This window comes from Rhipicephalus microplus, chromosome 5, assembly GCF_043290135.1.
Source record: "Rhipicephalus microplus isolate Deutch F79 chromosome 5, USDA_Rmic, whole genome shotgun sequence".
Lineage (NCBI taxonomy): Eukaryota > Metazoa > Arthropoda > Arachnida > Ixodida > Ixodidae > Rhipicephalus > Rhipicephalus microplus.
Window position 1 is genome coordinate 48,727,654 of NC_134704.1, and position 18,896 is coordinate 48,746,549.

The 18,896-nt window shown below is 48.5% G+C and overlaps 1 long non-coding RNA gene across 1 annotated transcript in view; it reads right to left on the reverse strand.

The window, feature by feature from the left end:
* LOC142817771 (uncharacterized) overlaps positions 1-4,695 on the reverse strand; it is a 225,988-nt gene extending 221,293 nt beyond the window's left edge. Inside the window, exon 1 of the long non-coding RNA XR_012895345.1 lies at positions 4,554-4,695. This is a non-coding gene — a long non-coding RNA (uncharacterized LOC142817771). The remainder of the gene's footprint in view (positions 1-4,553) is intronic.
* Between the last annotated feature and the right edge of the window lie 14,201 nt (positions 4,696-18,896).

An 18,896-nucleotide genomic window follows, 5' to 3' on the forward strand; every position in this document is an offset into this window, starting at 1 on the left:
TTAATTTCAGCTGAATGTAGGTGTAGAGGAGTTCCAAATCAAAATATAAATGTGCTGTAGACCAGGAAAACATGTTCTATTTAACAGGAGTTCTATTTACTTAAAGACTAAGGTGGGTTGAAGCATTTAGGTACGAAACCAATGATGTTAAAAGCAACTGTTCTATTTGAGCAGACATTACGTTAAGAGATTTCCCTTTACTGAAAGGCCATCACGTAGCGAAAAGGTGGTAAATACAGTGGTCTTTCATACCAAAACTGAAAAAGAAAACTCATTGCTTGCAAAAGTGACACCACAAACAAAGTGACAAAAGTGACCTCCAAGATAAAAGGGGAGCTAGAATGTTTTGTAGGCTGTATGCCTGGACCTTGCCACGACGTGTAAAAAGCGTGTGTCGCGAGCTGTTTGAAGGCTGCTAACAAATCAACTGTACCAGTGCCAGCCAATATTTCTTGTCGGGTATATGACATTCAATTATAACGGTTTTATGGCTAAACGGAGCTCTGCTGTTGTTGGCCTTCGATGACAATGGCCAACAGCTGCCTATCAGTTCGAAATGAATCGCTCGGCATCGCCTTCCTTGCAATACAAAATGCTGATCGTTGCTCGGGTTCACCAAACCTTGGCGATGTTGCTGACACAGCAGGTAAGCACTGAAAATCGGGTTTGCCTGGTGTCTGCCGATTGCATCATTTTAACCCTCTGTCATGACCGATGCAATCATCAGTGCACATGTAGCATGTGCAGGTTTGTCATTGTCAGTGTGTGTAGATTATAGGCGGAGAGGGGGGGGGGGGACTGAGCCGCTGAGGGGCTTGGGCTGATTCATAGAGGCAGAGCCCCCCCCCCCCCCCCATGTGCTGTCCCGGGATATTTTTGAAAGCTTGGCTTACACTCTTATTCATCGCCAATGGACTCTTGGTAATCTCAGCTACTTCAACAGTACTCGTTATGTCCGCTCCTTTTCTTTTTAGGCTTTTTCAAATACGAATCCAGCGACAAATGGTGAGTTTGGCGACTGGACAAAGAAATTTGCGACACTTGCAGAGCTCTTGGGCAAAATAAGTATAAACAAGAAAATTAAAGTTTTAGATGCGAAGCAGCATTTGCTCGGGGCTGTGTCCGTTCCTCGGAGAGCATCCGCTCCGCCACTGCGCATGCACCAACATCTCCCTCTCCTCGCATGCGCTCGAGGAGGTGGCAGAGGGCTGACTCCGCTTTGTTTCTCCTCCAGTTCATCTCTGCGCCACAGCTTTGCCGTCGTATAAAATGCTGCGCTCGCTCGCGTCGTTGCACTCTGCTAACAGCGGTGCGTGTTCACACACGTTAATACACACAAATGGGACTTTAACATAAATGGTAAACAACACATCCACAAATAAAACATACAAATGGAAACACAAGTGAAAACCAGCGCTGATTCGCATCCTCAACTAGTTCCCTTTAGTAGGAGATAATGTAATTTTTGACGCGAAGCTGCTTACGGTGGAGTTCAACCCGGTGTGAGGCGTGACCACCCTTACTGCGCATGCGCAAAAGCTGACCCAATTAAGCACTGCCAGGACACGCTCATGCACTAGCGTGTTCCGGCATGTGTAAGGTACAGGGTAAGACGACGCGGCATCTAGATCCCATTTCAGTCTCTCAGCAATGATGTGATTGATGTGATATGTGCATGGTGTCGGGGAACGAGATCCTGCAGACGCGCGATGAACCAACGCGTTGTACCCTGTAGTCGGAACGTGCAGGCACGCAAGTGGCTTTTGTCAGGATCGGCGCATGAGCTATGGAGAAAGGGGTGTTCGCGGTACTTGAAACGGGTCGCCGAAGAGTTGCTGGCCTGCTGAAGGCCCGTGTATTGGTCTTCCCAGCTGGGAATGCAGGCATCATGTGACCGCGATGCCGCAAAGTTCACAACGAAACGACTCGCGGTCACTGACTTCCCTTAATTCCCTCCTCGAAGAACTGTTACTAGAATAAAAGCGTAACGTTGCCCAGCGGCATTCGCATTCCAGGGAAGAGACACCTTGGTGCCGAAGGTGCGATGTGATGGCTACGCCCCGATCAAAGACGTTGACCTGGGCCAGTGTGGGCGGCACCGTCGAAAATGGCATGTGTCATTTGGTTGTACGTACAGAGTTGTTTAAAGCCCTTCTCCCATCTAAGCCGAGGGGGAGGGGAGCGGACACCTGATAATCAGCCTCAGTGGGCTCATGCGAGAGCCTGCGATGAAGGGCGAACTCTTCGTCTAGTCGTTCATCATGTGACGAAATGTTGCTTGCTTGTAAATGATGTAAAATAAACCTCTGTAAAGTTTTCTACATTAGTTCTATTCACGATCGGTGTCTTCCCCCCGAGCCCCCGGTGCCGGTAACGGCAAGGTCTCCGTTAACTCAACAACCACCAGCAGCGGTGGAATTCTGCGAACCCCGCATCCACACGCTCTCTCAGCAACCACGTGATGGTGTCGGGGAACGAGAGAAGCGCGATGAACGCAGGTGCTCCAAGAGTTTGGGAGAAGTGAAACCCGATTACATCGGACAGGTGCCAGTGTTGAACGAAGCCTTAAGCCGACCCATGCGCTGCTTCGCATGGTTCTCTTTGTGGGAGATGGTGTAATTCTTTTATGTAACAGATTTCTTGTGTGTGGGGTGGAGAGAAATGTGAAACAGAAAGTCGCGTGCTTCGCCCTCACTAGGAATTAAAGAACTCTCCTCCTATGGTGGAGATAAATGTTTTCTCCATTCTGCCGGCAACTCAACCCACGCAAGTGAGAGGATGTGCAAGTTGAGCGCGCTCACCACTCAATTACTGCTCATCTAAACCGCTGACTGCAAGTTGATATGTTTAACGTCCCAAAGCCACTATATGATTATTAGAGACGCCGTAGTGGAGGGCTCCGGAAATTTCGACCACCTGGGTTCTTTAACGTGCACCCAAATCTGAGCACACGGGCGTACTACATTTACGCCTTCATTCAGAAATGCAGCCGCCGCAGCCGGGATTTGATCCCGCGACCTACGGGTCAGCAGCCGAGTACCTTAGCCACTAGACCACCACCGCGGAGCCGCTGACTGCAACTTGACGTTCAGCTCACAGGCTCTGCATTAAGCAGCACGTGACACATTTCGGAGGTCAGAACGAACTATTGCTGTTCTAGATAGCATTCCGCGTAACTTCTGCACAGAACAGCAAAGTGTTTGTACGCAATTTCGCATTAACACATTCAAGCAAATAGCTTCAAGGACTAAAGCGAGGCATGCAGCCGGCCAAATCGGGTGCGAGTGGCGACATTTTTTGTGCGTCAGCGCCATACGGCGCAGCGGAGTTGCAAAGCATGCCCAGAAAGCGCGCTCTTTTCGTCGTCTGCAAGGTGCTAACTTCTTATCAACATATTATGCACAGCGCAAAAGAGTACGAGTAGTTACGACGTAACTACAGAAGAAGAGACAAGCACAAAAGAGCGCTGACATCAATCACCAACTCATCATCAATCACATCAATCAATCACACCCATCAATCACATCGATCATTAACTAGCCCAAGCGTCTGCCTTATCAAGTTACATTCCTTCTTATCAGCGCATTAGACGAACCCCGTTCTACTGGTCGTCTCATTAGTGCGGGCATGGGAGCATTTTGCAAGAGTATCTCGACAAATCGAGGCGGCAACGTTAATCTTCGGGAAATAACATACGACCGAAATAACTGTATATTCGCCTGCTCACGCTGTCGGGCCGTTTGTAACCCAGTTACGTCGTACGGCGCTGACGCACAGATTGGGCCGGCTGCACATTGCAATGACGAGAAGCTTCCATCATTCAACATGGCTCGATCTGTCCAGTGTGTAACGTAATGAAGCGTTCGATAAAAGTTCGCCAGGTCGGGCATAGAACAAAAACACGCGCGCACTGACCAAGTCTGAATCTTGGACGTTTCGGAACCGCGTACAAGTTTTGTTCCCTGAGCTGGACCGAAAGTCGTCCCCTACACAGCCCTTATGTGATGTAACAAGCTTGCGTAAATGGCAGACATGGTCCAAACAGAATCCTGCATTCACTCAAATACGCACACATACACACACGCGCATCTAAGCAAAAACACACGCCACACATGTTCGTGGATGTGTGTGCGAATGTGTGAGGAACTGTGCAAAGTTTTTTTCAACATTATGAGTCACCAACTAGCCGAACATCAAGCTCTAATGATGGTCTAGGTAGCAGGGACTATGCCTGTCATATATGCTCATTACGTAATGTATTGGCGACGTGAAAATCTTTCTGTCAAGTATGCCACTGAAACAACAAGCAGCCTCACTTCTAAAACAGAAGACACACTTACTTTGCACATTCACATTTTGCCTAGCGATTAGCTACGACAATATTGCGCCAAACTGTTGCACTGCGGTTGCAGAATAAGTAGATATTGGCACTTGTGCTTGAGTACTCTTTATGTGCGTAGATATGTCTTTAGTGCAGTGCTCCAACCAGCATTCGTGTTTAACCCTTCGGTATTTGGTTAAATCAAGCAGACTGGTATACAAGCCATACTCACAGAACAGTCAAAGCAAATTGGGTAGATGCGAAGTGCTGAGTGAGGCACTCTTGACGAACCTTGGGCACCACCACTATGCACACCCACAACGGAAAATGACAGTCACAAAGTGGACGGTTGCCGTAGCGAACGGAGCGGCAAGATGTCGAGACGTGGCGCCATTTTTCCCAAGCACGCCGATATCGAAGGTGCCAAGCACATTCCATTTTCCAAGGTAGGGGTGGCCGGCGGAAAGCACTCTGACAAACGGCTTTTTCCTGCGCGCCCATCCATCCACCAGCCACCCCCGCGTCAGAAAATGGATTGCGCTTGGCAGTCTCACCATCTCGCTATCGCTCACCATCTCGCTCACGAATTTGGCGCGCGTTGCGATTTCGCGGCTCCAGTCACTTGTGCTAACGTTTTTCCCTTGAGACAGGAAAGCAGGGATCTCAAGCCCAACTGGTTCAGCGGGCTGCAGTGATGCAGCTTCATCCCGCAATCACTGGGACAGAGAAGAAGGTAAAAGCTGAAAAAAAGGGGGAATGGGGGTAAAGTTTGAACAAACTGTCAGCACAAGTTGAGACAAAGCATGTCTTATATCTTAACTAATTAAGGGTTAGCTTTGCAGGTTTGGCGCAAGGATTTCAACATGTCCACACCGAATGGCGGAAAATTACTTAAATCAGGACAGCTATTCTAAAATATAGTTGTGGTTTCTTCACACTAGTCATACTTGTGTAGCTCACAAAAATACTCATTATAAAAATAAAAAAGTTCTGGGTAAAATTGGGGATGTGCGGGCAGCGGGTCGCAACAGAGAGGTTCGCAGGATTGACACCCCCGTTGTAGAGGCACTCTCAAATTATGACAAGTAGATTGCCACTGTCCCTCAAGAGGAAGGTATATAACAGCTGTATCTTGCCGGTACTTAGCTACGGAGCAGAAACCTGGAGACTTACAAAGAGGGTTCAGCTTAAATTGAGGACGACGCAGCGAGCAATGGAAAGAGAAATGGTAGGTGTAACCTTAAGAGACAAGAAGAGAGCAGAGTGGATTAGGGAACAAACGGGGGTTAAGGATATCATAGCTGAAATCAAGAAGAAGAAATGGACATGGGCAGGGCATGTAGCGCGTAGACAGGATAACCGCTGGTCATTAAGGGTAACTGACTGGATTCCCAGAGAAGGGAAGCGGGTTAGGGGGAGACAGAAGGTTAGGTGGGCAGATGAGATTAAGAAGTTTGCGGGTATAAATTGGCAGCAGCAAGCACAGGACCGGGTTAACTGGCGGAACATGGGAGAGGCCTTTGTCCTGCAGTGGACGTAGTCAGGCTGATGATGATGATGATGTAGAGGGGGCCCCACACCTTTTCACAGTGAGGTGTTGTGATAGCCGGGTAGTCAGGGGCCATGCCGGTCGCCGGACCGAATCACACACACGTACTATCGTGAACAATACGAGTTAGAACACGCGAGCGCGTGGAAAATAGCCACGAACCATACATCGGTCGATTCGCAGCGGCCACTGTCGGAAACAAAGTGGAAAGGGACTTCCGATAGCTGCTGACACTCCCGCCTCGATATCGCAGGAGCAAAACGGCAGCTTGTACTATGTCCGAAGCCGCTAGCGGCGATATCAATTCACATCATCGCGCACAGCTACATCCAGTGTCATATCAAATAGTGTAGCTGCCGCGATATCGGCTGTGACGTCCTCTCCTGTGATGCACAGGCCATGCTTTTATCAAGTCCAGGTGGTGTTGGCTGGTCATTTTGATACGCTGTTTTCATCATCTTTTTTCTTAAAATAGCGATATCGCAGACTGTTTTTTCAGAGTATTGTTCTGCAGGTTCTAGTGACTAAACATGTCACGAGGGCCTTATGCATATATGCATAAGTGGTAAGGAGTCACTCAATTATCACTCAAAGGTTACTCGCCGCGTAACATTGCTACCTTTACAGGCTGTAATCTCAACACTGTCAACAGGATAGTCCAAGCGTATCGAGATGACGAACGAATTAAGATGCGCCGCACAAAAGGTGACCCCGTGCCACGTTATGGGACTAAGATCTGCGAGTTGTTGCTGAAGTCAGCGAGGAACCACTTTTAAGTGCGAAATATTTGCGCCTTACTCTAGACCTTGCGAATGCAAGTGATAGAACAATAAGGCGAAGGCTAAGGGAAGTTGCCATCCCAAGTCGAATCGCCACTCAAAAGGCCCTTCTCACATGTGCGGCTCGCCTTAAATTCGCAGTCGATCACCGCAGCTGGACGGTGGAGGACTAGAAATATGTCGTCTTTTCCAACGAATAAACTTTCTCTAGCCGCTGGGACCAGCAGACAAGAGTGTGGTGCATGGAGAACACGCGCTTCTGTGCGCAGAACATCAAGGAGGTAGCCGTAAGCGGTCGCACATCGGTAAACGTTTGAGCAGCTATCTCACGTGACGGCCTAAGTCCCCTTGCGAGAATCTCCGGGAGATTCACGAGTGATGCGTATTGCACGCTGCTGGAGCACGAGATGATTCCATATGTATTGAATAGCCCACACCCATATGAATGCTATTTATTCCAGCAGGACTTGTCTCCCGTGCATACAGCAAGGGACGTCGCACGTATCGAGGGGTAATGCGCCTTGAGTGGTGCGCGAAGGGTGTGGACATAAACATTATTAAACACGCGTGGACACGTATGAGGGCTAACATTTGTAGGCTTTCTTTAGCCTTGGTGACAGCTGATGAACTGTGGAAGGCTCTACAAGAAGAGTGGAAACGTATTCAAGCTCAGAGAACCTTCATCGAGGCGTTCTACAAGTCTCTGCCTGAAAGAGTGGAAGCGTGATTCAAGCTGGTGAAGCCATGACCCTTTGTTAGACCAGTAAACACGTATAAAAAGGGCGAGCTAGCTTATCAATTGTGCGCATTAAAATTTTGTTACAAATTCGGTAGCATCCAATAAATGTTTTCAACCAACTACAGCGTGCGACTTTTCTCGGACCACGAGACTATAGCAAATTGCACAACAATCAAACAACAATACTGTTTTTTTTCTACGCTGATACGTTCTCCGCTAGCAAGTAAAGGGATACAGGGGTGTTTGGCGCCGAATCCCGGGCAACAGATTACGGCAGGTCTGCATGCTTTAATCTCTTATCATGGCTAGCGGCCTATGGCAAGTAATAAGCTGTCGTTTCGAAGCAACGCCAGAGAAGCGGGAGTGAAAACAGTTCATGGAAGAGCACCCCTCCTTTCCCCGCCGGTTTCGACAGCGTCATCCACGTATGATGCTCTCTCGGTTTTGAGGCTCTTTGCCGCGCGCTCGCGCGTTCGAGCTCATATTGCTCACGATAGTGCGTTGGCGGATTTCACGCTGACTGACTCCTCAAGTGCGCCGCATTTATTTCATTGCAAGATCGACGCCTCCGAGCGCCGGGACGGTAGACTAATCTGATCACACCCCTCCCCCCTTTATTAATGGATGCAAACAATTAAGTTGAGTAGTGTGATACTGGTCGTCGAATTCTGGTAGTACTTCGACGCAGAACAGGAGTACTGGGTGCTGTGACCGCAAGTTCCGTTTACTTCGCCACGTCTTCCCCAGGATCTTGCCTACACTGTGTCGTGAAGGTGATCCGCAGTTAGTTGCCTCTGATCCACATCCAAACTTGGGGCAAGACCTGTAGCCACGGGGCGCCCGACTTTTGGTTGTTTGCACTCAGTTCCTTATGGGGCTGGTGGATGTGATCGAGATGTCAAGTTGACCACCGTCCGTCCTCCAGTGAACATCCATGCACGAAGTGCGTTGTTCGGTGACGACTGCAGGCAGCCACGCAGGACCTGGACGGAAGTTCCTTGCGAACACGTGGTCACCAGGGTGACCCAAAACCCTGGGTCTTGTCTCTTGGTCGCATCTGATTTTCTGCTTAACTTGCTTCTGTAGCAGTCCGGAGGTCTGGGTGTAGCAGGTCCAACGCAGTCCTCAGCTTCCGCCCCAGTAACAGTTCTAACGGAAAGCAACCCGTGACCTCACGAGGCGTGGACCTAAAAATCAGGACCATGCGGGCAATTTGAGCACGAATATCTCCAGGGCCAGCCTTCCACAACTTGTTTTTGACAGTCTGCGCTGCTCGCTCTGCTGCACCGTTTGACGCTGGATAATACGGCGGCACCAGGATTCGCTTCACCCCATTTTTCTTGAGGAATGTGGAGTAGAGCTCACTGGTAAATGCCAGCCCATTATCCGACACGACCACAGCTGGAAGGCCTTGACCGGGACCTCTTCGATCTACTTTGAGAACGCATTGACTGCTATATATATATATATATATGTTCCTGTAAGGTCTGGCATAGTCCACGGTTTCTCCGGGAACGGCCAGGGCATGACAGGCACTGGTCCTGACACTCCTTGATGTTCCTGGCAAATGCGACACCTTTGAATGTTTACCACTCTATCGTTATCCAGGCTAGGCCACCACATATGGCTACGCGCAACTGCCTTCATTTTGGACAGTCCTAGATGACTCATGCAGAAACTGGAGGACTTCCCCTTGTAAGGATTTCGGAACAATGACTGTTGCCCCAAAGTAGACAGTTCTCTTGCACACTCATCTACTGAACGCACGCCTCGTATAGGGTCTTCCCTCTTACCCTAGGTTTATCTGGCAGCCTGACCACAACGCTGCTCTTACTTGCGACAGCACCGGGTCTCTGCAGGTGGCTGCCGCAACAGCATTTGATGACAGCACCACTGGGTATACTCCTTCCAGCATTTACACTTCGGCAGCACAGTCAACAACGAAATCGGCACTTGGTACTGGTAGTCGGCTCAACCCATCAACATAGTGCAAAATAACAAAAACGCTGACCAAGATGAAAGTTTTGTGTATTTCACCTTGGTCGGCGTTTTTGTTATTTTGCACTATGTTTGTCCCCGACCAGACGGGATTCCGTCGGACTCTTGACTATTTAACCCATCAACATGTGCAATTTGTAAACCGGCCTATACTTCAGTTCGTAACTGTATCCCGAACACAGCAAGGCCCACCTTAGCACTCTCGCAGAACAGGATTCGAGAACTGGTTTGTCTGCTGCGAGCAGGCCGAGCAGTGGTTTGTGATCTGTGAGGGCCTCGAAATGCCGGCCCCATATGTACTGCCTGAACTTTGTAACGCCATACACAAAGCTCAATGCCTCCCTATCTAATTGGCTGTAGTTTTACTCCGCAGTTGCCAGGCCACGGGAGGCAAGACCAATGGGGCGCTCGTCTCCAGATGACTCTCGTTGCGCCAGTACTGCCCCAATACCGAAGGGAGATGCATCAGTGACAAGCACAGTTGGCTCTCTTGGGTCAAAGTGATAGCAGCAGAGGTCAATAGCTCCTTTCTTTTCCGAAATGCCTGCTCTTCCTAAGTTTCCCAGCGCCATGGTATTCCTGACGCCAACAAACTATTGAGCGGCTGTAACATGGCCGGAAGGTTAGGCGAACGCTTCCAGTAAAAATCAACCAACTCGAAGTATTTTTGAAGTTCCTTGACCATTCGGGGTGCGGGAACTTCCAGCACTGCTTCAGTCTTAGCCGCGGGTTTGGACGCAGCCTAGCCGAACTAATGATATGGTCCAAGTACTGGACTTCTGGTTTCAAGAATTCGCATTTGGATAACTTCAGCCGCAATCCTGCGGTTTTCAGGTTATCCAACACTCGTCCCAAATTTTCCCAGCGCTCTTTGTGACTGGTTCATGTGACCAGAATATCGTCAAAGTACATTACGACATGGTCAAGGTCGAGCGAAAAATTTTCCTTATCTCGCTGAAATATAGCCGGAGCTGATGAAACCCCGAAGGGCAGCCTTGTGAATCAGTATAACCCCCTCGGAGTGTTAATGGTGACTAGCTCTTGGCACTCCTCATCGAGTGGCACCTTCTGGTAGGCGTCTTGCAAGTAAAGCATTGTGAACTTCTGGCCCCCTGTAAGCCGCGCGAAAGGTTCCTCAATCCTAGGGATAGGGTATATAGGACTCGGCCACTGTCACCGGGTTTATGGTAGTCTTAAAATCGCCGCAGACCCGAACCCGGCCGTCGCGCTTCAATAGAGCAACGATGGGCGCGGCCCACTGAGAAGTTTTCCCCGGTTTGATAACGCCTTCCCGATCCATCCTCTGTAGTTCTTCAAAAACCCGATCACGCAAATCAAATGGTAACAAAAACATGGCTTCGCGCCCTTTTGGTACGGATATAGAAGCTGAAACGCCGTACCAAGCTGCTCCCGAAAAAAAAAACGTCGTGATATTGGCTTACCAGGTCTTCCGTAGACTTCACGACGTTGACTCCCTCCGTCTGAGCGATGCCTAGCTTGAATGCCTGCATCCAGCCTCGTCCAAACAGCGTAGAACACGCCCCTTTCACGACAAATAGTGGTAGCTGGCGCTCCTTGTCTGAAAGTTTGACCATTCCAACTCCTTATCCCCGGTGTCCTATAGCGCCGGTGTCCAACTCCATATCGAGCGTTACGACGTTAACTTCATCCGCTATGCGCATTTGCTCCAAACTAGCTGTGTGAAGCGTCCACAATTCGAAAACTTCGGGCTCTTCAGCAGAGACAGGCAAGTCGTCCAAGTTGTTCACGCGACTAGACCGGCTGTGACTAGACTGGCTCTGGTTGAAATTTCTGCAGTCCGGCTGAACTCTGAAAACTCTTGCAAGGTGCCCTTTTTGACGGCATGCAGTTGTGACAGATCGTGCTGCCGTGCCTACAACGACGCGTAGAATGGACTCCTCCACAGCGAAATTACAGCTATCAGTTCCCCGAGGCGACAACGTTTGCTTGCTCCGGAGCTTCGTCAGATCGTAGCTGTGCTTGCTGACAGTTCAATGCGCGTGAATCTGTACGCGCAGCCTCCATAGCTACGACGGTGTCCTTCGCAGTTTCGAAGGTTAAGCACGTCGTTTCCAGCAACCGTGTTTGCATGGTTACGTCATTGATTCCGCTGACTATCTGGTCACGCAACATGCGCTCTCGAAACGTTGAGAAGTTGCAGTCTTCAGCGAATTTCTTCAACAAGGCAATGTAGTCACTAAAAGTCTCCCCCTCTTTCCGATGCCTCGAGAAAAACTTTAAACTTGCCGCTACTTCTGATATGCGAGGGGCGTAGTGCTAGCCAAGTGTGGTAAAAGCTTGTCAGTTCTGCTTGGTGCTAGGAGGCCTCGTAGCAGAGAGTAAGCTAATAAATGGTAGTGTATAGGTGTTCTGTGGAGTAAGTCTCTGGACTGCAGCATGTCAAAAATACAGCTGTCTGCTTGTCGCTCGGGATGTCGTTCGCGATGAAGTACAGCTCAGCCCGCTCACGGTTTCCGCCCACTCCGATGTACTACACGGGTCGAACGAATCCAGCCTCCCGACAACAGGCATGACGACGTATTGTGACGTGCCCATCCAGTTCGTCAGTCGACCTCGTCGCCAACCGGGTAGTCCGGGGCCATGCCGGTCGCCAGACCGAATCACACACACGCACGTCGGCGGGTTTCACACATCTAACTGACTTGTCAAGTGCGCTGCATTTATTTCATTGCAACATCGACGCCCCAGGGCGTCGGAACGGTGAACTAATCTTATCACAGGTGTCTCAATAAAACTTGTTTTATTTAAAGACCTTATTTCACTAGCGGAAATAAAAACGCCGCCATGTTGAGCTGCGCGCGGTAGTACAAAGACTGCCTGTAATCATCTTCGTTTCATTATACTGATAAATAGCACGTCTGCATAGATTATTCTCAGCACTACTGCCATGACTAGCCCCGTTCAGCACAGTGTAGATTGTGAGCAGCAGAACAATGTTGTACAGGCCGAGCTTGTGAATGAATGAAACCACGTTTATTCCACTTTGATCACGCCGAGAGGCGCTGCCGTGGACAGGGACAGGGCACAACGGCAGAGGGAGGGGGTAGAGCTGCCTCCGTTTTATTAACCGGACGTCATGGAGGCAGCTAAGTGGGGGCCGCTTGAAAGGCTTGAACCTTAATAGTGGCTGTCGCAAAGCCGGTCACTGACCGGTGGTGCGGCCGGGTCCTGGAGGAACAAGATGAGTGCTCGCCAGAACTCGATGGCGCAATCTGGGGGCTAAGGCTCCATGTAGGCCCATGTCCAGAGAGAAGGAGGGTCCCCGTTTTATGGTGGATAGGCCACTCAAGACACAATTGGTTGATATCAGCCCGGCAGTTGCATGTGGAGCTGAAACATATCACAGGTGGTGGTGTACTTACCCCTGCGAAAACGGTTCAGCAAGAAAGGAGTAAAGAGTGTTCCTGCCTGAATTCTCCGAAGCAGGACGGACTTTCGCCATGTGAATACCTTGGAAGGAAGCGATGGTATTGAGAGTGGATTACCCGCTGCGGTAAGGTAGGCAGCAGGATATTGTTTAGAAATGTGCTTATCTGCTATCGAATATGCTAGCTTGGGTGAGATAGTCAGAAGTATAGTGCCTATTATAGGCACTATACCAGAAGAGCGGAAGGAGTATCAGAAGCTCTCGCTAGTGCGATGGAGAGATGAGCACGCACTAATCTGTGAACTTTCTTAATTTGGGGATGCCACATTGCCCTGACACCCAGTGTATCGTATTGTCATTAGCATGTCAAATGAGTGGCCTGGGAATCGGTGTACACGTGATCGTGAGCAGGATCAGTTTCAGGTGACATTTCGAGGGCCCGCTCCAAATAATCTAAGATGGCCACTAGCTCGGCTCGAGTGCTGTACATCGCAAGCTTCTTACCTCCTCTCGAAGGCGGGCCGGCTCCTCATCCCGATGGTCTTGTTTACGGGTGACTCGTTTCTGCCGAAACATGATAACATGAGCTCTGATTTCCATTTGTCTGGTCGTACCACGCAGTGGCATAACAAGTGTTACTGGTACCATCGGCAGGAAGTGCAGAGTCAGTGTATACAATGCGTAAAGTCATGGACAAAGAACTCATAGCCCTAACACGTCTTTTGACGTAGTGAAGGCGCCACGCTCGCTGCTAAGGGACCACATACAACAGAGGTGGCTTGCTATCGCTTAGCCCCAAGATTTCCCAAGGCGGTGTTTTGTTGGGCAATGTGAGCAGTGTGTTTATGTCATACTTGAGAAGCATGAGCATGTATCGCCCGGCATTTGTTGCGCAAAGCCTCGTCTCCATTGTGTAGATGTGCATGTCGACGAGCTCAGTCAGAGCTTGCTGCAGCTCTTGAGCGCATCCAGGCGTGTGTACCTTGGAAGTCCGGTAACCATGTGTTTGCCTCGTTAAGTACCCAGTCGAGCTTGATTATCTGTTTAAGGTTGACCAGATGATACGGCAGTTCATACATGATACGCGAGACGAGAAAAGCTTGAACAAACTGCCGCATTTCACGTTCGTTTACTTCACGTGTGCGGTTAGAGATTCTGCGTAAAGCATGAAGGATTTGTTTTCGAAGCAGACGCATGTTACTAATGACTCCTGCAGTCTAAAACATCACTTAAGCATCTAATAAATATTTTTACTTATTATTAAACATGCCGTATTATACTATGCAGCTAGTATACGAGCCGTATAGTAGTATCCTTGGCGTAAATAACAGGGGGGGGGGGTCAAGGGAGTCCAGACTTTTCTTATGTTCAGCTGGGGAGGGCAGCCCTTTCATGTACCCTCCCCCCCCTTGAGATTTAGATTTAGCACGTGATATAATTGAGTTGACAGTTCAGTATAGCAGTACCAACTTTATAGCACAACCAACTTTTTAAAAGGCTTTTTATATGTTACTGCGTACCAGTGTTAAATGCCCCTCAGCTGTCTGAATAATAGAAATCGCGAAAAGGTAAAAAAAATTAGACTGAATAGAACTCGAGCTCAGACTCCATGCTCGTTTTTGTGAAATTCTATTTGAAAGCATGATTTAATTTTTACGTAAATAAAACACAACCCATATTAAAAATAGGAATTGCCACCATGGCCTGATACGTGTCAACCCTAGTGATTTTTCTAGATTTACGTCACTAAATAGCATACTAGGATGATGGTGTGTACAGCTTGCTTTTCGTTTCGCTTAGGCTCACAGGATGGTTCCATGGTTCAACTTCATTCTTTTTAGTTTGCCAGCATCCTTTCGGAGCAGGTTTGGAGGAGTTACTCGCAAATATTGCATTTTGGAGCAGCATAAAGCAGCATTTCCCTTTTGGAGCAGCTTGTAGCAATTGGAGCAGCACTTCCATAACTGCATCCACGAAAGATATATTGCAGTCCATAACCTGCCATTACCACGGTGGCGGATATACTGCTGGAGCCATCAAACAGTGTTCTACAAGTGGCACGGTTGTTTCCTCAGCGAGCCTCCTGACACGAAGTGAGTAGGGCTGTCTCAGCGATAGACTGTTGTGGAACAAAGTAGAATTGGACAGATCACCAATTGTGGAGTGAGCGGTATGTTTTTCGTCTACGTTCACACTGGGATAGTATGTAAAAGACGTATAGCCTCTCTGCAGATGGAGCGACCATTCGTTTGACTTCGCATACGGGCTTTCTGCGGGGCTACTTCAAAAAGCACCCGTAGAAAGGCGAATGCCTAGGTGGTGGTCATTGTGAAATAATATGTGCTGTCATTGCGAAATAATATTTCCATTTCAATTGGTAAACAACGATGCCGTATTTCTTCAGAATAGTAAGTGACGTGGCCCTGGTCGTCACATCTTCTTTGTAGCCGCTTCGTAGGTCCATTGAAGAGAAATAGCGGGAATGACGTAGCTGATCGAGCGAATCGTCTATGCGAGGCAGTGGATAGACGTATTTCTTCATGACTTGATTAAGCTAACGATAATCTATGCAGAAGCGCAAGCTGCCGTCTTTTTTCGTGACCGAAACCACAGGGGCAGTCCACGACCTTTTGAAGGTTGTATGATGTCATCCTCAAGCATCTTATGTACTTGCTTCTGAATCTCCTCGCATTCTTTCGGAGCCACATTGTAGAGATTCTGCCGCATTGGTGGCATGTTGTCTTCAGTAAGAACTCGGTGCTTGATCAATGGGGTTTGCTGGACCACTGACGTACACGATAAGCAGTCTTCAAATCAGTGCATCAGTTAATTCAGACACTTCCTATCAGAAAGTGGCAGCATGGAGCAGATATCCACCGACAATGTTGTCGAGGCAAGGACAGTCGCGTCGTCCTGTTGAAAGGCAAAACATACACCGGCTTGGTCTACATGGTCGCAGCAGGCAATTGCGGTGCCCTTCTTGATTTGACGGCGCTGGTTGCTGAAGTTCATGAGGAGCACTTCTGCCTGTCCATCAGTAAGCGCCAGGACGCCTCTCGCGATGCAAATGTCTTGAATAAGCAAAAACGCAACTATGTGCTCCGCTATAACATCCTTAAAGCAAGGCCACCCACAGGACACCGACACAAGGCAGCAAGATCTCAGTGGGAGCGACAAATAGTCGGCTATTCCCAAACGGCCGTGGGGTTCATCACAGCTGTTGTCGACATACGGATGTGCGAAAAACATCACCATACGTTCAGAGATGTTGATAACGGTGCCATAATTTTGAAGAAAATTCATGCCCAAAATTAGCTCTTTACAGCAGTCTAGCAACTGGACAAAAGTGGCGACGAAGCTGTAATCCCCGATGCGAAGTCAAGCGGTGTATTTACTCGTGGGAGTCATCAGCTGACCACCAGCAGTCGTTGTGGGACCACCAGCACTCCATATGCACAGCCAAGTTTCTGCTATTCGCTCCAGTGATTACATACAGAAACCCGCTTGAACTGTTCTAGCCAGTCCTCGACATCCTGATACTCTTCCCCATGGAAAACTTCGGGAACACGAGAATGTTTAACAGTCACCTACGGAAAGATAACTGTGGATGTGGTAGGAGCTGCCATGCTGGTAAAAGGCGGAACAGGTGCGAAGACTACGAACTTAGGCCTACTAGGCGCAGACTGAATCGGTCTGCATCGGTGCACCGAAGTCGTGACGAGGGGCTGAGCCTCTGGAGTATAGGTGAACGGGTCCGAGCAAGACTGTGCTGCATCAGGTTGTAGGCTCGAGCACCTCCGCCATTGTCACGACGTCAAAACAGAGGTCTTGCCATAGAGAGAGATAGATACCGCAAACAGGTCGGTCTCTTTTTTGATGATGATCAACCCACAAACATGGCTCATACGCACTCAGGTGGATCGGCTAAGAATTCATTACTTAATTTAGTGGCACTTTTTTTGTATTCGATAAATACCCCCCCCCCCCTCTAAAAAAAAGAAACCACAGGTAGAACGGAAAGAGTGGGATAATAGTTTGTCACTCGTTCAGATCAGACAATCCATTCATTATCTTGGAAAGAAATTAGCATGGTTAAAAAAACTCCTGTTTATGTCAAATTATTCCTGAAGAAATAATGCTCATGCAAATAAAAGCTTAATTGTTTTAGTCTCATAAAGGTAATTACAACCTGCATAAAAATGTTCTTGTGGCGGAAATCCAGATCCAAAGCACCAAAGAAAGTATGTTCTGAATTGTGAAGTTCAGCCCCATGCTAGTGAATGGGATAACTGAAAGTCTTTTTCTTAGCGATATGTATCGACGACACGAGAAGAAATAGCGCTCCATTGTTTCTTATTTTGCACAAAAGTTGCATAGACGTGATATCGCCAGACAAGCCCTGTGTGAGTAGGAACTTAACGGGGGACACGACATCGAAATCCGGTTATTACGACTTCCAACTGACTTGCAGGACACCAATAGTATTGCCATGAAAATCTTAAGTGAGTAAATTCTGTTGATGACATTACTGCTTCCATTGCATCTGCACGAATAGACAGCTTTCTGTATCTTGTCACAGTTATTGGGGCCACTTCGGGAAGGACTGATAATACTGGTCCGCCGCTCGTGCTAGAGAGTCGGCGATTTAATTTACTTCTAATGCACAATGGCAAAGTACCCATACTAATTTCAGTAGCTGAGGAGGGACTAGCACAGGAAGTGTCCTTAAGGCTATAGATTTTGATTGCCTTAAGGGCCTGCCCTAGAATTATTGCCAACAGTTCGGCTTCAAAAACAGGGGTGAAGTCTCTTTTTTGATAGAAAAAAAGTTATCCGTCTTTCATAGCACATGCATACCATTGCCTTTCTTGCCACAAGCAAGACATGACATTGATTTAAAATTGGAATTGAGTTATACAGGCCAAAATCGGGTTCGCAGAACCGCACGAGAAGTGACCACACCCGTTGACTTTCAACCACGGCCCCAAATACATCGAAGATCCTCGATTCGTCAGCACCTTGACTGTCCGGGGCTACCCTTCATTCTCGTGGCCCCAATGACTCGCGGCTTCTCTTAACATAATAGCTGGCAGTGAGGTCCGCGTCACCCTCAGAATGTCAGAAACCATATTTCTTGGGAATAGTTTGATACCCTAGCTTAAAGGCGTTGCCGTCGCCACGAGGCTAACCTGGGCCCATCTTTCCGAACCCGACGGGTAGCTTTACATGGAACGACCGCGGAATGAACTCGTCCACTACCCTACCAGCTTGCGCTTTGCTCAGTCATCCAGTCTGTTGCAAGGTTATAGCTGCCAAGTCTTCATATAGGTTCAGTATTGATCGGTTGACTAAAAACACTCTGTACGTGCCACTAGCTAGTCGATAGAATACCTGGAGATCACCCAGGTTTGCTCACATAGCGTTGATGCGAGGCATTCAGAGAACATGCATAATCATTCGGGGCATCTACCTGTCCATGACATAACGTGCCTAATTATTTGGGCTGCCCGCCCGTCCATAACATAAAGGTGTAACAGCATGGCGCGATTTCTGGCACGATGGACGCGCGATTGGAGAGACACATGCAATATTTCAGTGGTTTCACGATTTCGCCATTGCGTCTTGCATGGTCCAAGTTTACATGCGATTGGATTGATACGTCGTAAGAGATGGTAGGAGAGACATGCACGGAATTTTTACAAAAGCCATCGCAAAATCATGCCACTGCGTTTTCTTGCTCGAAGTGTAGAAAAGAAGAAATCCCAGCATACGAACGAAGTGAATGATGAGATGATGAGTTGGCAAAAAGGGGGAATCACTTACCCACTTTGAATCACGATGAGCACATGCTTGAAGCGTTCCGGTAAGTTTCCTCTACATGGTTCAAAACGGGTAAGTCATGATTTGGTAGTAGCAGTAGCCGCACGTAATGCTTTCTGCATCTTTGGGAGGAGGTAAATACGGCCCCAACCCAACCACCAGACCTCTCTATAACCGTTCACTGGTTGCTAATTGTTTTGACCACCATCAACTCTGGGTTCACTCGGTGGCGTCGACCTGCCACTGCAGCTTCGCAAGCCTTCAAAGTCTTGCGACCCCTT